Source organism: Polypterus senegalus, chromosome 9, assembly GCF_016835505.1.
Source record: "Polypterus senegalus isolate Bchr_013 chromosome 9, ASM1683550v1, whole genome shotgun sequence".
Classification (NCBI taxonomy): domain Eukaryota; kingdom Metazoa; phylum Chordata; class Cladistia; order Polypteriformes; family Polypteridae; genus Polypterus; species Polypterus senegalus.
The window spans coordinates 18,727,945-18,746,592 of NC_053162.1; the positions used below are offsets into that span (position 1 = coordinate 18,727,945).

The 18,648-nt window shown below is 39.5% G+C and overlaps 1 protein-coding gene across 2 annotated transcripts in view; it reads right to left on the minus strand.

The window, feature by feature from the left end:
- The window catches only part of LOC120535132 (astrotactin-2-like), a 2,291,264-nt gene that overhangs the window by 557,640 nt on the left and 1,714,976 nt on the right, over positions 1-18,648 (minus strand). The window lies entirely within an intron of this gene.

Here is an 18,648-nt window from a genome sequence, read left to right on the forward strand (position 1 = left end):
TGAAAATGTGAAAAACAAATTGTTGTTAAATAGCTACTGTACTTCCAAATTATCAGCATGCACATAAACAAGAACGCTAAAGACTGACAAAAGTGACTTTTTAAATGAATCACAGGACTTTGGACATGGAGGGGAGGGTCTTCAAGTCAGAAAGTATAATTTCTTGGAGTAGTATTTTTTTTTAAAAAGAAATGGCGTTGTGTTTGTTTGTAGAAAATAGGTGAAGAAGAATGTCTTGGCACTTATGCTACGGTCACATGCTATCAGATAGACGTGAAACCCGAGTCAGACAGAAACTGTATTTTTCTGGTCATAATGCATTTGGAACAACTTATTTTGTTTAGTTTGCTGTTCATTTAATGATAAAGTACCATTTATCTTTAATAGCAAAATACCCGTGCTTCGCAGCGGTGAAGTACTGCATTCAAATTTTTATTAAGAAGAAAATTAAACCTTTTTAAACTGCGGGACAATATGCCAATATTTATTTGTTAAGGATCTCTTTGTATACCATGTTGTCAGTTCGGCCCTCCGGTTGTAACATGACCAAGCTGTGCGCTGAGCTTACTCTTGAGCATGTAACTTACAGTTGGCCATGTGAACAGCAATCTTGTCTCAAATCTCACAGCTTGGATTGCTGTTGTCATAATCGGTTTGAGTTTCATGGTTTGTTTCAATTACGACAGTATTTGCAGGATTTTGTGTTGAAGTGACATTTGGCATCTGTCAAGCGTTGTAAGCACACAACCGGTTTCATCGATAAAATCACATCCAGCTTTTGAGAGTTTAAAAATTCATAAACATCAAAGTGTCCACTACTGAAATCGTCACCTGTGAATCTAAGATGTTTAAGAGGCATTGGCGGTTGTCGAAAGGTGTAAAATATTTGGCCATTTTGGTACACTTGAAAGCGACAACCGAACAATTCAGCGGCAGCCATCAACTCACATGCAGAACCATAGGTGAAGGGCTTAAGCATTTCACTCTTCTAGTGCTCCTGTGTAGTATAATTATCTCCTGTACCGTCATCAGTCCACACCTTGAACCTGTCCCAGTCATTCAATACATAAGACACAATGTTCCTCCGGATATCAAGAGTGAGCCTGATATGGCCGTGTAATATGTAACAAAGAGAATGGAAAAGGTAGGTGGTATCTCCGGGCATGGAAACCACTCGGTAAGTGACAGTTCTTTCTTGAAGAATTTCTTGAAGATGGGCCCATAAGTAACAAAGACTGTTGAAAAGTTCAATATGGCGGCCGACAGTGGCATCATACTACAGAAATAAGTACGTACATTGGTTTCAGTTAGTGGAGGGAAGCCGCCTACCAAATTTCGAGAAGATGGGGCCATAAATAAGAAAGTTCAACATGGCGGACGTTGTTGACCGTTATGACCATTACGCGTACAATTTCGAAATGAAACCTGCTTAACTTTTGTAAGTAAGCTGTAAGGAATAGGCCTGCCAAATTTCAGCCTTCTACCTATACGGGCAGTTGGAGAATTAGTGACGTTTGGAAAATTCAATATGGCAGCTGACAATGGCGTCATACCACCGAAATAAGTACGTACATCGGTTTTGGTTAGTGCAGGGAAGCCGCCTACCAAATTTCGTGAAGATGGGGCTATGAATAAGAAAGTTCAATGTGGCGGACGTTGTTGACCGTTATGACCATTATGCGTAGAATTTCGAAATGAAACCTGCTTAACTTTTGTACACGGGAACTTGGAGAATTAGTGATAAGTGAGTGAGTGAGTGAGGAGGGCTTTGCCTTTTATTAGTTTAGATTGCTCTTTCACAGACTAAGTTAGAAATCCAGCGTCATCTGTGTAAAATCCAGCTGGAGACTAAACGTGACCTCACTGAAGAGGGAAGGTGAAAGTCGGAGTGTCAAACTCCAGCAGAACATGAATACAGCACTGGCGCCACAAATTTAGTAGTTCCATATCATGTGGAAATTCTGGAATTTCCACTTGAACCTTCCCACTTCATTGTGCTCATATGAATTTCTGGTTCATCTTTTGGGAAAGTGCTGTCGATTTTCTACTTAGTCCACCCAACAACCAGTTTTTCATGGCATAACGTGTTTAATTTGTTTGTTTTTTTTAAGTTGATTTAACAATATGCAACTTCTAGTTGGAGAGGATATCAAACTTGACAACTGAGTTGCTGATGTTGTCATCTGAGTATGTCAGATTACAAGTCTACTTCGCTAGAAATCGCTAGGGATGTCAAGTTACCCGACTGTATGATGATTTTCCAGCAGAGTTTAAAATTTCCAAAGCGTCACACGTCTGGCCACCTTTTCTTGCAGCTAATAACATGCTGCGTAATTGAGTCAGTGTCTGTGAGAAGGCTTTACAGGTACAATAGGTTCAGCTAAAATCTCACTCCTCTTTTTTTTCTTCATTCTGTTGTGCTACATAAAATAAATAACTGATAGAGAAGTCTGTCTTATATTTTGCACACATTCTTTATTTCTTGCATATATGTGTAATACTTCTAGGTCGGCACTTATTGGTTGTCAGCTTTCATATGCACATGAGCCTGACACTATGAATTAAGACCTAGTTGACCCTGTTTGAATTCGTCAGGGCAAGTCATACAATGCTTAGACCGAGTGCACAGTGCCAATGCCCCAATATTGCTAAAATAATGAAAATTACTGGAAAAGTCTTGTAATGTGACATGGCCTTTAGGGACTCATCAAATAGCTCCAGATTTAATTTCACCACAAAGAAGAGGCAATGTTACCTCACAGCTCAACAAAATTTTTGTACAGCTTAAAGATTAATTTCTAATAGCTCAATGAAGCATTTGAAATGTATCCTCTTTAATAAAACCCCTGTGTGTTTGTCCAGGTGTCTGTGTGTGTGTCTTTTGGTGAAGTGCGCATGTGCGGGCCGCCCCGCCTATGCGCATGGCACCGTGGATGCACACACACACTGGAAGCTGGGCACACAGTGAATGGCCTTGCCACGACCACGCATGATAAGAAATAAAGGACACCATTGCTGGGGAGAGTGGTGATTGGGTAGTCACGGCCGCGCACATAAAATCCGGTGCTGGGATACTTGCTGGGGAGACGCCACGGGCACGATTATCAGCTAAACGCCACACATTACATCAATTGCTGGGGACACCCTACTGATTGCCCACTGTTGTGAAAGAAAATTAAAGTCATATTACGGACATCAAAGCCAATATTGCTGTCAGAGAAAATTACAGGCATTTTAAGGAAATACAAACCAGTATTATTGTGAGAGAAAATTAAAGACACACAATACAGTGACACATATTACAACCACATACAAGCCAGTATTACTGTAAGAGAAAATATTACGGATGTATCTACTAACAACATGCCACCCAAAAAAAAAGGACACGTCAAGTAGGACAAAAGACACAGACAATCAAATCCTATGTAAGCAACAACATCTGGAAGAACGGTCAGCTCAACAAGTAAACATCAACAAAAGAAAGGCTGAAAGACAAAGAAAAATACGAGCAAATAGATCGATTGAAGAAAAAGAAAATGACCGTCAAAAAATGCTGAAAGAGAAAGACTCAAAAGAGCAAACCTTAGGAAAAAGTTGGCATTTACTTGCCAGAACCAGTATTCAGCCACGGTCAGTTATATGTTGCATTATCAAGAGTTAGAAGTTTTCCAGATGTTGTTGTCAAGGTTGTAGATGGTCCTGAACAAGGTAAACTGTTCCCAAACTCAGACAGAATATTTACAAGAGATGTTGTCTATAATGAAATTGTATAGAAAAATTTCATGAGGTAAAAAAATAGAAAATTTTACCTAAATATCTTCTTTAGCTATTGTGTCTTACAGATTGTTACAAAGTTTTACACTAAGACAATTTTAATTATACTTACTGTATTGTCATATATGTTTCTGTTTTATTTTTATTATTATTATTTTACTTTAGGCTTCTTGCAAAAACAGAATGAGGTCAAGGTCCCTTGCCATTTAATATAGACTGTTCCTACTAATGTTTATGCACTACTGTTCTAGCGCCCGTTATTGTAACGGGCTTAATGTCTAGTTGTTTATATTTTATACACAATTTTTAAGTTTTGAACAAAAATTTATTTTCACCTTGTTTCACTTAAATTTTGTAATAATTCCTGGTCTCTAGTTTTAGGCACAGGAATTTTTATTTATTGCATTAACCTCTGCATATGCCTCCTTGTTTTAGAAAAAAATAGAAATTAGAAGAAAAAAAAAATTTAAATAGAATTTTTAAATTAAAAGTAAGATTGTGATGATAATTGTGTTAGTTAACTCTAACCAGCGTTCCGTTTTAAAAGAAGAGCATTTCCTGAATTAATTGAACATTTTGTGTTTATTGCAGCTGGCATTAGCAGGCTGCTAACTCACCATCCTGACAGCTTATATAATGAAAGATGAAGTCGGTTATTTAGCTGCTACTTTCTGCAGTGGGGAATACTAATGCTATTAAAAACAAAGCAAAATGCATCTTTATTTTTATCCTGCTGTGTGGTGAAGTGATATTCTCCTGAGGTAAACAAATTTCTAAATATTTGCCTGCTGTACACAAATTCTAATTGGCTCTGACAGCCTTTAAAGTTCATAATTAGCCTTCAGTCATGCTGTTGGTGTCACTTTGTTTAAGGAATTGAGTTATTGGAGCTTTTTACAGAAGATGGACCACACAAATACCCTCCTTTAAAGAAGTATTTTTAACTCTAGATAATCACATTTACATCTCCTGTTTACTTTTTTAATTTCCCTAAGGCTATCTAGTACAGTTTTAGATTCCTTGTTTAGGTGGAATTATAATTAAAGTTACTTAAGTACCTTATATCAGTGTATATTATATGTTTAGATGGATGTTTTATATATATATATATATATATATATATATATTTTTTTTTTTTTGATGGTGGCACAATGGTTTATGAAGTTGCCCGAAGTCCAGTGTCCTGGGTATAAATCTTATGCCTGATCATCATTTGGATGGGATTGACTAATTCTCCCAGTGTCTGCATGGGGTGTCCTCTGGGCTTTTTAGTTTATTTGCTTATCGTCAGAGACTTGCAGGTAAGGTTTATCAGCCACTCTAAATTGGCTCCAGTATAAGTGAATACGTGTGTGTGTGTGTGTTTGCCCTGTGATGGACTGATGCCCTACCCACGGTTGCTTCTGGCCTTGTTTCAAGGCCTGTCAATTTAGGACCCGAAATAGAATTAAGAGGGTTTTTCTGTGCATGTATGAATATATGGGGGAGGTGTTAGAAAAAAAAAATATTGTAAAACTTAAGCAACTTAACCCATTCAGTCACTTTCAAAATACTCTTGATAAGATGCAGTACACTTGTCCGGGCGCTCGTCCCCTTTCTGGTTTCTTTTTGTTACTCTGTCTACAGGCTCCTGTGATTTTTTTTTTCTGGATTTCCTCCATGGCAGCAAATTTCCACAGAATGTGAGATCTGACAGGGGGTTTGGAGCAGCAACATGCATTTGTGTTCTGAAAGTGATTGACTGACAATGCGGTACATGCATTTATGCTATTCAAAATCCAGTTTTTGGTGCGCCACCTGTCACTGATTAACAGTCTGTACACAGGTAACAAGCTCTGTATGAACAAGTCCATCAATGTTGTAAAACACGATTGTCATGCTCTCTTGAAAATCTGCTATGGTAGTTTGGAGAAAAAAAAATCTCCCAAGTCACGTATGCGACTGTAGAATAAATACCAGATATGCACACTCGATCAGCTCAGCACAATGCCACTTGGTGGACTTATATACCAGACATATGATGTGTAGTGGCCTATTAAATAACTACACCCTTCTTTTGAGAGATTTTGGGAATGTTTGGATCCCAGCTCAAAAATTATTTTTATTACTTTCTTATATACGAAGTATAGGAAAAGTATTGCAATTGTCCAAAGATTCGATTAGAATTTGATGAATTGACATTTTAGACCTCCCTGAGTCCGAAAATACCAGTTTTTGAATTATGTCTGTGTGTCTGTCTGTGTGTGTGTGTGTGTGTGTATTTAAACACGAGTTTGCTTTCACTTAGGTCAACCAAATTTTGCAAACAAGTATTAGGTACAAAATGTAGATTTCTATCAACGTTATGGGGCTATTTCCGTTAATTGGAAGTGGTACTTTACCTTTGATTTTATTTATGTTACTTGATGTGTAATAACAGAATATTTTCAAACCCGGTTAATTTGGGTTATTTTTCTGGAGGGCCATAGCCTATTCTGGCAGCACAAGGTACATTACAGGAGCCAAATCTGGACAGGTCAACAGTTATTGGCAAGTCCATTTGATTTGTATTAGTTTTGTAACAATAATAATAAATATCTTGTTAAAAAATCCTTTACTAGTAAAATGTTATTTGCAGTTCTAATATAGGTAACAAGTACAAGGCTGCAAGCATTGCTGATTCCCGCTTTAAAGAACAGATTAGTAGACTCAAAGAATATGTTGAAACCCCCCAGTGCAAACAGGAATAAACCAGGAGTCATCAAACCAGATGGCGTAGATGTGATCGTCACATGTTTGTTAGTCTTCTGCTACTGCACTAATCTTGCTTTTTGCTAAAAAGTGCTGGAACTTCGTTGGATATGTAGTAGATTTCATACTAGTTCGAGGGTAACCTAAAATGGGTTGTGTATTCAGGTATGGAACATTAGAAAAAAATTTTGACTAGAACAGGTCATTTAGGCCAACAAAGCCTGCCAACCTAGAACACTTTTTCTGGACTACCCTTGAGTTCCTTTGCCCCTTTACGCTGGATGTTAGTTTTTATTTTTGGGAAGAGTCAGTAATCACAAGGGGGTAAGTCTGGTAAATAGGGTGGATGATCCAATTTGGTAAACGATTTGTTAGCCAAGAAGTCATGAACGCTGAGTGCATCACGGCTTGGGGCATTCTCATGATGGATGACACACTTTAGGTGCCATCGTGTGCATCTTCTCATCCCTCCTTGAACCTCTTTTGCACACTGAAAGACATCTGACTTTTGCTTAGCATCCTCATCATACAACACTCAAAACAGCTTCAAGATTTCAGCAGCACTTTGTAGCACGGGTGACACTTCACGACCATTCTGGGAATTAAATTAACACACCTAAATTTTGTTATTTCTGTCCTCCGTAAAAAAAAAAAAATAGCCATCACTATAAAACACAGGGGATAAGTAACATACAAAAAGCTACAGATGTGGATAAATTTGTTGGGATCTTTACAGCCCATTGAAAAAGTGCTGTCTACCTCCTGAAAAGTGATGAAATGAAAAGCAATTGTCTCACGTATACCTGCATGCCTTTGATGTATCATCGAGTAAAGACAAGCAAGTGTGAAAAGAGAACAAGTATTGCTTATTCTACAAAGACATTCTAAAATGACCTGGACACATTTGTTTGGACCCCTAGAAAAGATCCTAAACAATTGGATTAGAGTGATTTTTCAAACTAGATGTTTTCCTTAATTAGTATCGCACATTAGTATCTTCAATCATGCAATCAGTCATTCAGCCAGTTTAAATGGAGAAAAGTCATCACTCAGCTGTTTGATATCATTGTGTGTCTCACAATGAACATGGACCAGAGAAAGCAAAGGAGAGAGTTGTCTAAGAAAATCGGAATGAAAATGATAGACACAGCTAAAAGTCCCCAAGAATGGCTAAGAACAAAACATTGGACTATTCTAAAGTAGTCTTCTATGAACCCTGATTTGAATCCCATCAAACATCTTTAGAAATAACTGAAACATGCTGTCTGGAGAAGACCCCTTCAAACCTGACACAGCTGGAGCAGTTGGCTCAGGACGAGTGTGCTAAACGACCTGTGGACAGGCACAGAAGTGTCATGGAGAGCTCCAGGAATTGCTTATTTGTAGTGATGGTTTCTAAAGGTTGTGCAGCAAAATATGAGGTGAAGGGTCCCATCAATTTTCTCCATGCTATTTTCATTTATGTTGTTACGTGAAATATTTTGTTGAGTCAAAACTCTAAACCAAAGTCTGATTTCTGTAAAATCTGTCTATATATAAAATCCAATATATGTCTGTCTGTCTGCTTTTCACAAGAGAACTACTTAACAGAACAGATTTTTTTCTATAATTTGCTTGAACATTCTGGTTGATTTTACGACTTCTCTCATCACGCTAAGTATCATAGTTCGCTTGCAGTACCGATTTATTTGCGAGAATCCGAGAGATGCACCTGGACGAGTTGGGATGGAGTCCCTTCCTCACTCGCGTGCCAACCTCGGGGGCGTACCTTACATCTGCTTAGCAAGCGAACAAGACAGCTACTTAACGGATTTAGAACGGGTTTTTTTCTAGAGTTTGCTTGAACATTCTGGTTGATTTTACGACTTCTCTCATCACGCTAAGTATCATAGTTCGCTTGCAGGAGTGAAATATTTGCGCTAATCCGAGACGGAGGCTACGTGCCGAGGGGAAGAGGAAGCGTGACGTCAGGAGTTTGGAGTCTGGCTGGGCCCTCCTCACTGTTCTTTTTCACGGCTACATGGGCAGAGCCGCAGGGCACAGCTAGTACGGAATAAACAATAGTGGGCGCCAGTTACTTTTGTCAGTTTTAAGTTATTTCGGAGATGATTGTGTGTTCTTTTTTCATAGAGGGGTATCAACAAACTTTTTTACATCTGTAGGACCAACAAATTTGTCCACGTCTGTATTTCTGAGTGGAATATTCCTTTCAGCTGTAAACACACACTAGTGAGGCCTTTTCTGTAAAGTAAGACACTTGAAACACACGGTGAAGACATTTATAATTCACAAGGTGATAAATGAGCATGGGATTTGAACCCCAGACACTGCTGCCATCCTTTTACATATTAATAAAAGTAACTGCGCACTGCACGATAACGTGCAGTTAATACACTTGACTTGAGCATTCCTTGTTTTCATCCTCTTTCTCTGTATGCTTAGCATTTGTTTGTTCCGAGGTTGATGCACTTGCCGCTTCCTGTGCAGCTCTTGTTTTCTTCATCCTAGTGGCCCGCTTCTTCTCTTCTTTCGTCGGCATCTTTTTGCGTTAAAACTGATTAAGTGTTTGTGTGGCAATTACTTAGTACGTTTTCTTTCATTTTTCACTTCAATCTGCCTCAAGAATGATTTAAGATATGAAGAGGTAGGGGAAGTGACGACGAAGGTGGTAGGGATGAGAACAGCACCCGTATGCATGTGCTGCACGACCACCCTGCGGGCTGCTGCCTTGAGTTCATTCAACAATAAAATAAAATAGAAATAAAAAGAGGAATAGCCTTGGAGGTCAATCATCACCCTGAAAGCGGACCGTAGACGTCACATAGTATATTTGTATCAAATCTCAAACGGTTTGCGAGCTACAGGTGATCTTAAACCCTGGACAGACAAACGGACAGCCACGGTAGTGTATTATATATAAAGACATTTTTAGAGTAATTTTACATGTTTGAACATCCCTTCGGAAAACAAATTCCCCACTAGGGATAATAAATTGTAGCTGACTCTCAAATGATATCTACTTGGAGTATAGTTATTACCGTTCTAAAAATAGTGATGACTTTGGTGCAGGGCTTGTTATTCATTCAATAATAACTACATAAGGCATGAAAAGGCTTGGCTTTTAGAGAGATAAAAACAATCTTTGAAAACTTGAATTTATGAGTGTGTTTATGGCGAAAGTCAACAAAAGCCCCGAAGATGGAAGCCTTTGTTAATATATTCATTGAAGAGGCCTCGGGGAAAATAAAACCCAAAGATAAATCACACCTTTCATGTGACCTTTACAAAATAGACTAAGGAATATGATATTACAGCGTGGTAATCTTTAAAATCCACCTAATCATTATTTACTGCCAGTTGGCCTTTTTTATAGTTGAACGCTAACATTTATTTATATATCTGGTGCAGCTCTGTGAAGATCCATATTTTTTTTAATGGAACAGCTCCATGCATCTCTTCATATTCTGAACGTGTTTTCTGCATTACTTTGTAATGAGGATTGGAAGCCAAAGATGATCACACCAGGCACAAATTCCAAAACTATATCCATCCATCCATCCATTTTCTAACCTGCTGAATCCGAATACAGGGTCACGGGGCCAAAACTATATGTAGATGGGATATCAGGCCATCAACCGAGCACACTCTTACACAGCCAGCTTGAATGATATTAAACCGCATATACAGGGCCCTCCATAATGTTTGGGACAAAGGCATAGTTCTCCTTGACTTACCACACAGTCTTTTCCATGTTTAAAATTACAAATCAAGCAAATCAGACATTGTGATTAAAGTGCACACTGCAGACTTTAAGGGGATTGGCATTCATTTCAGTAACACCATGAAGAAATGACACTTTTTCTACATGCCCCCCCTTTTCAGGGCACCATAATGTTTTGGACAACTGGCGTCACAGGTGTTTGTGATTCCTCAGGTGGGTTTCATTGCTTCATAAGATACCTCGGCCTGCTTCAACCCTTCTGAGCCTTTAGTTGCCATTGTTCAACAAGAGGACCAGAGCTGTGCCAATGAAAGTCAAAGAAGCGATTACAAGAATAAAACCATTGGAGACCTTGGCAAAACCTTAAGATGACCTAAATCAACTGTCTGGATTATCATTAAGAAGAAAGAATGCACTGATGAGCACAGTAATCACAAAGGGGCCGATAGGCAAGGAAGATCCCCACTGCTGATCTGAGAAGAATCCTTACTATGGTAAAGAAAAAGCTCCCAAACGCCTGTCTGACAGATCAGAAACAGTCTTCAGGAGGCAGATGTGTGTCACAGACGACTATCAGCAGAAAACGTCATGAACAGAAATACAGAGGACACACTGCATGATGGAACCACTAGTTAGACACAAACACAGGACGGCCAGAATACAGTTTATGAAAAAAAGAACTTAAAAGAGCCTGCAGAATTCTGGGAAAAGGTCTCGCGGAGAGACGAGATAATCATAAATCTCATCAGAGTGATGGCAAAGAGAAAGAGTGGAGACGAAAGGGAACTGCTCAAGATCCAAAGCAGACCACCTCATCTGTTCAACATGGCAGTGTTATAACTTGGGCATGTATGGCTGCCACAGGTCCTGGCACACTTCTATTCATGGATGATGGAACTGCTGATGGCAGGGGCACAATGAATACTGAGGTGTGCAAAAACATCTGATCTGCTCAGGTTCCAGTAAATGCCTCCATACTCATTAGACAATGCCTCATACTACAATAAGATAATGATCCAAACATACTACTAAGGCCACACAGGAGTTTTTCACATTTGAAAAATGGAAAATTCTTGAATCGCCAAGCCAGTCACCTGACTTAAATCCAGCTGAGCAGGCTTTCCACATGCTGAAGAGAAAACTTAAGGGGACAAGCCGCCAAAACAAGCAGGAGCTGAAGATGGCTGCATGAGAGGCTTGGCAGAGCATCGCTAGAGAAGACCCTCAGCAACTGGTGATGTCTATGAGTCTCATTCTTCAAGCAGTCATTGCAATGCAAAGGATATGTGACAAAGTACCAAACATGATGGCTTTAATACACCTGCCATTGCTATGTCCCAGGCAGTATGGTGCCCTGAAATGGGAGAACTACGTATAGAAAGTGTTGTCATTTCTACATGGTGAGACCGAAATGTATGCAAAGACAAATAAAAGTCTGCAATGTGCTCTTTAATCATATCTCAATTATTTGATTTGTAATTTTAAAAATCCTACAGTTGTGTGAAAACTGAGAAAGCTTTGTGAAATGTTTTTTTGTTTTTTTACATATGTGGACATTTCAGATTTGATGTCAAGATTTGATCTTCATTTACATAGTATCCTAAGATAAAGGTGATGTAATTGAAGAAAAAGAAAATAATCAATTCAGTGAAAAATGAAGAGGTATGCTGTTTCCATCAGTGGCAATATTAGCTGGTATTGCCCCCCTCAAATGGACATTTCCTATAACTGTCTAGCAGTTTCAGACATTGGCTGGGAGAAAGTTTTCTCCAGTCCTTCCTACAGAATTCTTTCCGCTGTGTGATGTTTGAGGGGTGTCTTTCATACACAAAAAATCCCTACAGCATCTTGATGTGATTCAGATCCAGGCTTTGACTTGGCCATTCCAGATCCCTCCGCGTCTTTTCCAGCCTTTCCTTGGTGGATTTCCTGGCATGGTTAGGGTTTTTGTCATGTTGCCCAGTCAGGGCTGGGTGATCTTTTGGCCTTGAGTTTTTTTTTTTTTGTTTGTTTTTTCTGTTCTCTGAGCCCTCTGACCTTATCATCGTATTCAGTTGTAAAGACTTACAATATGGCATTGCATATGGGGATGCTGTTTTCCTACTGATTATACAGTATATCTGCTTGCTGTGCTACCCATCTAAGATGGGCTGCATTCTAAGTAATCAACATAGACCACAGCGTTAACGTTTGCAAGGCACCATACAATGCATATGTCTCTGTTATATGCCATTTGTTATCGGATTTATAAAAGCAGCATTAATGTTTGTGATGCGCCATCTGTTGGAATGACAAACACAATGCAAATTCTTACTAAAATTAGTAATGTTTGTGATGGTCAACAAAGACACAGCAACTCAACAGACACACAGACATTATCCTTTTATTAAGATGGATGTAATGTAAACTTGCATGAATTCATTTTTATTACTTAATCATTATTATTCTTGTCTAATTTGATTTGTTTTTCTTTTCTTGTAACTTTCTCTTTTGAAATCCTGTAAAGCATTTTAAGCTGCATTCTTTGTGTGAAAATGTGCTATAGAAATAAATACTCTGTACATTTTGCTCTGTACTTGTAATACTACTTTTGTATTGTATTGAGGATTACTTGTGTTCTATTTTGTGTATTGTATTGTAGTTACCCCCTTTTTTTGGGTTAGGAAAACGTGCCACCACAGAAAAACGGTTGGAAAAACACTGCTCTACCTATACCTTTGCTCCTGGCATGCTAAAAAAGATCTCCGTCACTGTTATCTTGTTTAAAAACTGACAACGTGCATTACTTGGATGGTTATGTTGTGCTCTTTGCATAAATTACCGAAAATACTGTAAACTTGAATCATGGGTATGGATAATCATTACACTTATAATTCGTAGAATTTTGTCTTTATATTAGGGAAGTCAGAACTGTAAGCTGGCTGGCAGACTGGCAAGTTAAATACAAGGGTACTAGAGACTTATTTTGGTTTTAGTGCTACTCAAAGATAACCGATTTAGCACTTATGTGCCGTGACATTTTTTTGATCTTCTTACGGAAACATGAAATGAAAAATAAAAAGAGAGAACATAATTTTTACCTTTGCAGCTTTTCTCTAGCATTGCACCAGGACAGCCATAAACCCACCTGACACTGACACTCCCCTGCACCTACAGGTATGTCAGTAGTACAAATCAAGAAAATGAATGCCAGTGCTACGTAGTGACATGTGGCATATTGCTGCAAACCGCGTAATATGAAATGTTAAACCTTTAAATGTAAACTATATTTCATAAAGTTTTAAAGGTAGTATATAAATACATCCATCCATTTTCCAACCTGCTGAATCCGAACACAGGGTCAAGGGGGTCTGCTGGAGCCGATCCCAGCCAACACAGGGCACAAGGCAGGAAACAAACCCCAGGCAGGGTGCCGATCCACCGCAGGACACACACAAACACACCCACACACCAAGCACACACTAGGGCCAATTTAGAATCGCCAATCCACCTAACCAGTATGTCTTTGGACTGTGGGAGGAAACCCACGCAGACATGGGGAGAACATGCAAACTCCATGGAGGGAGGACCCGGGAAGCGAAGCCGGGTCTCCTAACTGCGAGGCTGCAGCGCTACCACTGTGCCACCATGCCGCCCTATATACAGTAAATACAGTACTGGAAAAGTATGTAACTCTTTATGTTCACACTTAACTTTTTTTTTTTTTTTGTTCTTTATTTCGTCTTTTACAATTTCTCATATTAGGAATTTGTTAGTTTTCGCATACCCCTTGGGGTCAGCCATTGTATAGCTCCCCTGGAGCAACTGAAGGTTAAGGGCTTTGCTCAAGGGCCCAGCAGAGTAGGATCTCTTTTGGCAGTGACGGGGATTCGAACCGGCAACCTTCGGGATACCAGCACAGATCCTTAGCCTCAGAGCTATTGTACTATTGTATGTACTGTTGTTTCATAACTTAAAAAAAATATGACCAAAGCACTGCCAGAGGCATTTGCTTCATTGCCGGCCTGGGATGCGACAACATTTTTTAACCACATTAATTGAAAAAATGAACACATTAATTTTCCCAGGCCTAATTAGAACATTAGAAAAACTTAGATGAGAACAGGCCATTCAGCCCAACAAAGCTTGCCAGTCCTATTCACTTAATTCTTCCAAAATAAAATCAAGTTGAGTCTTCTTCTTCTTCGGTAGCCATTTCCATTTTTATATGTAGTCGCTATTTTTTATGGCTAGACTTCTTTGAAACTCCCCAAAGGTCTACTGTCTGCCACACTACTTGGTCACTTATTCCATGTGCCTCTGGTTCTCTGTGTAAAGAAAAACCTCTTAATGTTTATGCAAAATTTACAAGTTTCCAACTGTGTCCCCGTGTTCTGGATGAACTCATGTTTAAGTCACCGTTTCGATCCACTGTACTAATTCCCATTATTATTTTAAACACTTCAGTCATGTCTCCTCATAATTTTTCTTTTGCTTAAACTGAAAAGGCTCAGCTCTTTAAATTTTTCCTCATAATTCATCCCCTGTAGCCCTGGAATCAGACTAGTCGCTCTTCTTTGGACTTGTTCTAGTGCTGCTATGTCCTTTTGTAGCCTGGAGACCAAAACTGCACCCAGGACTCCAGAAGAGGCCTCACCAGTGTGTTATAAACCTCCTGTGACTTGTACTCCACACATCAGGGCACTATAGGCGCTTTTCCACTGCATAGTACGGCACAGCACGGTTCAGTACAGCTCACCTTGGTTCGGCTCGGTTTGCGTTTCGACTGCAGTTTAGTACCACTTTAGAGTGGGCGGGATTATTCACGTGTCGTTATAGTTGCGCCGCCTCTACTGCCGTGACACCGTGGAACTTTTACAACAACACGCAGACGACGACAACACTTTAGCTCGACGACGCAAGGGTAAGCATCTAAAAAAAGCACATCACTAGCTAACTTTTAACACTGTTGCAAAGCATAAAATGAACTTAACTGCCAGTGTAACATTAAAATGCTGATTCTGTATATTACAGATCTTCCACATTTTGCAAAAAAGTCGCCGCAGCAGACCATCTGTTTGGACATTTAACTGTGCTTCAGAGTGGTGGGATGTGATTGTTCCCGGTTTTACAAACACTCAGTGGCTGGAGAACTTTCGAATGTCTGAAGAAACATTCATCCACTTATGTAACAAACTGCGTCCAGCGATGGAGAGACGGGACACAAACTTCCGCGTGTGTGTGCCTTTAAAGAAAAGAATAGCCAGTGACGCAGTAATGACGATTTTCTCCGGCCAATCAGTGACCAGCAGAGTTTACACGTCACGTTTTGGTAACGGTTCGGCGCGCTTGGAACCTCGGCTGAGGTGGTACTAAAAAAAGGACCAGGTACCAGGTACTGTTCCCAGTGGAAAACCCCCCAAAAGTGAGCTGAACTGAACCGTGTCGTGCCGTACTATGCAGTGGAAAAGCGCCATTTGTAACCTGACATTCTGTCAACCTTCTGAACACTATATTGACAGTTGATAGTGTTGAATCCATGTTTGATATTTTTTTTAATAAAAGATCGTTTGTGTGTTATTAGTTTAAGCATATTGTATTTGTCTATACTTGCAACTTAGATGAAGATCAGATCACATTTTATGAGCAATTAATGCAGAAAACCAAGTCATTCCACAGGTTCACATATATTTTCTTGCCACTGTTCATGTGAAATAAAAAAAATGTGGGCAGTTCGTTACTGTCATTCTATACCTTATGTACCCCCACTAAACCCACCTTAACCACAGCTTCAGTAATGTCTTTGCTCTAGATTCCATAACCCAGATAATGTGTTCATTTTCTAAACAGTCTTTCACCATTACTATCAGAGATGGTACAACTTACATTGAGATAAATGAATCAAATAAATGTAATGGAAGAGAAGTTGCTTTATTTAGCTGCCAACTAATCTAACAAACCCCATGTGCTAAAGAAAAGAAAAACAATTAAGAATGTCTTCTTCTTCTTCAGATGCCACGGTACTTTGTGCCAGATGGAAGAGCGACAAGAGGCTGTGGAAGGGGTGGGAATGGGCCTTTACAATACTATAGGCTTTGCGGATGCAACTCTTGATAAAGACGTCTTTAATGGAGTGCAAACATGTGCCAATAATCCTTTCTGCTGTACGCACTATCCATTGTAGGACCTTATGATCAGATATTCTGCACTTTCTAAATGCACGGTATATACACTGCTCAAAAAAATAAAGGGAAAACTTAATTCACACATTAGATTTTGATGAATTAAATATTGTGCAAGTGGAACATCTTTATATAGTAATACAGTGTAATCCATTAAGAACAAAATGATGGAACAATGGCCAATGGAAACCAAAATCACCAAACTGTTGAGAGCTGGAGTCAACATCACACTGAAAATCAAAGTGAAAAATTTAAATCAGTACTTCTTTATATTCCCTGCTCTGTGCCCCAATAAATGCAAGTTATCGGCAATATACTAATAACCCAATTGTGCTTCACTCACTCAGAATATGGAACCAATGTAGAAAGCATTTTAAGATGGAGAAGCTTTTATCTGTGGCACCTCTGCAAGAGAACCACCTCTTTCAACCTTCGCAAACATATGCAGTTTTTAACATCTGGAAAAAAAGTGGGATTAACTTGCTTAGAGATCTTTATATAGACAACGTCTTTGCATCCTATGAACAATTACATTCCAAATTTAACATTCCAGCTGCACATTTCTTTCACTATCTTCAAATTAGAAACTTTGTTAAATAGAACCTGCCTGATTTTCCTTATTGTGCACCCTCGTCCATGCTGGAAAAAATATTGCTCAATTTCAAGGACTCAGACACCATCTCTGCAATATATAAAATGATTTTACAGTCCCTCCCTTTCAAAGATCCAAGAGGACACTGGGAAAATGATCTCTTAATCAATATATCAGAAAAGGGGTGGAAAGTAGCAATGCAGAGGATTCACTTATGCTACATATGCGCAAAGCATACAATTATTCAACTCAAAATTATATATCAAGCACATCTGTCTCGCCTAAAACTCTCCAAAATGTTTCCAGGGCAGGATCCAACCTGCGAATGCTGCAATCAAGTCTCAGCCTCACTGGGTCACATGTTTTGGGCCTACACCAAATTAACATCATTCTGGACCAAATTAAATGTCTATCAGACAGCCTTGGTTTCCCAATCCCTCCTAATCCACTAACAGCTGTGTTTGGGGATCTTCCACATGGGTTTAAAGTGGAGAAGGACAAACAAACTGTGATTGCATTCACTACACTTTTGGCACGCAGACTTATTCTGCTAAACTGGAAGAATCCTAACTCTCCTCTTTTAAGTCAGTGGGAAACCAATGTTTTATACTATTTGAAATTGGAAAAAATCAATATTCAGTTAGAGGATCTTTACAGAATTTTTCAAAACATGGCAGGATCTAATCAGTAATATTTTAGAATAAGCTATTAAAGCACAGAGGAAGCAATTATTTCCGCATTTCTTTTTCTTCTCCAATCATCTCTATTGGCCTATCAAACTCATCGATTTAGGTATGTTTACAAGCCTTAAGTTTTACCCCATTGGCCATGCTCTCTCCCTTAGGTGTGGGGGTCAACTTGTTCTCAATCCAATTTTTTTGTAAAAATGGATTGATTTGTATGGAATGATTACAATAAAATTAATTTTTAAAAAAAAATTAAATCACAGGCTGATCCAGTTTCATTACAGCAACTCCGTAGGGTGTATGGCCCCCACGTGCCTGCATGCACTCCCGACAATATCTGGGCATGCTCCAGAGGAGATGGCAGATGATGCCCTGGGGGATCTCCTCACAGACCTGGATCAGGGCATCACTGACCTCCTGGACAATTGGTCACATTACTTGGTTGTTTTGGATGGATGGATACATAACATCCCAGAGGTTCTCAATTGGACTCAGGTTATTCAATGGTATCAATGCTTTCGTCATCCGGGAAGTGCCTAAACACTCTGGCCCTGTGAGGCTGGGCATTGTCCTGCACCAGGAGTAACCCAGGATCCACTGCAACAGAGTAAGGTCTGACAGTGGCTCTGAGGATTTCATCCCGGTACCTAACAGCAGTAAGGGTACCATTACTTAGCATGTGGATATGCCTCACCAGACCATCACTGATTCATGCTGCATGCTACATAATATTCACAATGGCGTCTCCAGACTCTTTCACGTCTGTCACATGTGCTCAGTGTGAATCTGCTCTCATCTGTGAAGAGATCGAGGCACCAACAACACAGCTGCCAGTTGTGCTATTCTGGTGAATGCCAATTGTTCTGCATGGTGATGGGCTGTGAGCACATGGTCCACTAGAGGGCATTGGGCCCTCATGCCATCCTGATGGAATCTGTTTCTGACATTTTGGTCGGAAACATGCACAGTACTAGCCAGCAGGAG